Source organism: Aplysia californica, unplaced genomic scaffold (assembly GCF_000002075.1).
Source record: "Aplysia californica isolate F4 #8 unplaced genomic scaffold, AplCal3.0 scaffold00339, whole genome shotgun sequence".
NCBI lineage: Eukaryota > Metazoa > Mollusca > Gastropoda > Aplysiida > Aplysiidae > Aplysia > Aplysia californica.
In genome coordinates, this window is record NW_004797609.1 from 457,803 (window position 1) to 460,049 (window position 2,247).

The 2,247-nt window shown below is 34.1% G+C and overlaps 2 non-coding genes across 2 annotated transcripts; both read right to left on the bottom strand.

The window, feature by feature from the left end:
* Positions 1-649: 649 nt before the first annotated feature.
* TRNAY-GUA lies at positions 650-735 on the bottom strand. The gene is given in 2 exon segments: positions 650-685; positions 699-735. It is a non-coding gene; the product is annotated as a tRNA-Tyr (tRNA).
* Positions 736-1,931: 1,196 nt separating this feature from the next.
* TRNAY-GUA lies at positions 1,932-2,017 on the bottom strand. The gene is given in 2 exon segments: positions 1,932-1,967; positions 1,981-2,017. It is a non-coding gene; the product is annotated as a tRNA-Tyr (tRNA).
* Between the last annotated feature and the right edge of the window lie 230 nt (positions 2,018-2,247).

A 2,247-nucleotide genomic window follows, 5' to 3' on the forward strand; every position in this document is an offset into this window, starting at 1 on the left:
AGAGAGAGAGAGAGAGAGAGAGAGAGAGAGAGAGAGAGAGAGAGAGAGAGACAGAGAGAGACAAAGAGAGACAAAGAGGGTGAGGAGGAAGAGAGTCTTTCTAAACTAAGGACATAACTAAAACATTGAGATTAGGTCGCTTGAGACAAATAAGCATGTGGCAAGAGGATGATGATAATTATTGTTACTTTTGTCTCTGAAAATACTCGAAATACTACGAGACCAGTGAGGGAATGTTTCAGCATATTAATAATTTTATGGAGACATTATTAAAAAATCGACAAGTTAACTGTTTTTGTTCAGTCAAACACGTGTTGTTTTCAGTGAAAACAAATCAAAAGCGTTCACATTAACATAGAGATCTAGAAGTATCATCTGGATATAGACAACGTTCAGAAAACACTAATCAAGAATTGAAGCTGCGAGTTAATAATGAAATAAAACATGATTATGGAAACACATTCAAGAAAATTCTTATAGTAGTGAAAAAAAGGAAGAAAAGAAAAGAAGCAGAGTATAGGCCTAAAATATTTCAAGGAAATTCTGCAGCCATTTTATTTTGTTTCTCAATTATATTATAATTTAGAAATTACAACAACCAAAAATAATAATGAATAAAAAGTAAATATAAAACGCGAGGAAAAAATTATCCCGCGAACCGGATTCGAACCAGTGACCTAAGGATTGCTTCTTTCCCTCTACAGTCCTCCGCTCTACCAACTGAGCTATCGCGGGTTCGATGACCTCTTCGCATTTATCAGACCAATTTAGGAAAAGAAAAAAAAAAAGAAGAAAGAAAACATTATCACTTCACGATAGTGGTTGTTCGAAGTCCCCTCTCACCCCAATACACCAATTCTGAAAAGAAACAAATTTGCGGATATTATGCAGACATTGTGATTAATATTAATTTCTTATACGGGGTGCCCTTTGGGGGATTGAGTCGGGTCGGGTCGGGACGGTTTACTAGCCAGATTTAGTGCGCAACGCGACTATCGTGGCACAAATCGTGGCACAAGCCGATCGCACCCGACTCGGCGACTATAAAAAACAAACGCATTTGTTTTCAAAGCTCACCAACAATGACACATTTTAGTAGCAAAACTTGATACAAGAATTTAATTTTATAGTGAACTCATTTTTTGCTCTAAAAGTTCTCAAAACATGCGTTCAATAGGCATAGTGATTACAACAAAATGACGGACTTGCTTTTAAAAGTGGTCCTAGCTGTACACCTTTCAAATTCTGTAGAAACCATTTGTTGGGATTTAAAAAGATTTGTATTTAATTTGAAATTTTCTAGAATAAAGTTAACAGGTGTTTACAATAACATTGATTTGTTGACACAGATAAATTATTAATACAAGTCATTGAGCAAAAGCTTGAGGCCTTTTGTTCAATAGTTAATTAAATACCAATTGACAATTTGTTGCGACACGAATTCTTGACCGCACTATAATTAATTGAGATAAGGTATCTTACATCTTACTTTTAGGTGAGGCAATTGGTTGATATTGATATACTTTATCATGGAAAATGCTCGTAATAATGGAAGCGCTGTGAGCGTATTATTTCTGTAGATTATGGAGACACTACTTAAAATAAAGAAACTGCTGATAATTTTGATTGATTATTAAAACTTCTTCAGTCGAGCATATATCTATACTGTCTTCCATAGTACACAACAAAACCGTTCACATAACATAAAAGTACCATTTATGGTAACGTGCAATCTTATTAAAACTAAACACTTGAAAATTTTTTTTAAAAAGCTGCGAGATAATAAGGGAAAAGTACCTCAAAATGATAAAATAAATAAAGGGAGAAAAAAAGCACATCAAAGAAATTCAGTAACCTTTTCCTTTTGTTTCTCTATGATAATAATATTATCTTGTCTAACAAAATCTGATAAAACTAAAGAAAATAATTTCTCCCGCGAACCGGATTCGAACCAGTGACCTAAGGATTGCTTCATTCCTTCTACAGTCCTCCGCTCTACCAACTGAGCTATCGCGGGTTCGTTCGCTGCCATGTACTTAGGGCTAGTAACAACCAAAAACAAAACAAAAATCAAGAAAAATAATCGGTATCACGTCATGTCTTCGCTGTTTTTAGTGAATTTTAAAAAATTACAATTTAATTTAACTGGCTGTGGAAAAAAAAATTACAGAAAATGCAAGAGTATTTAATAATACTCCCCCCAAACTTGAAAAAAATCAAAGAAAAAGAAAGAGAAACAAAGACCCC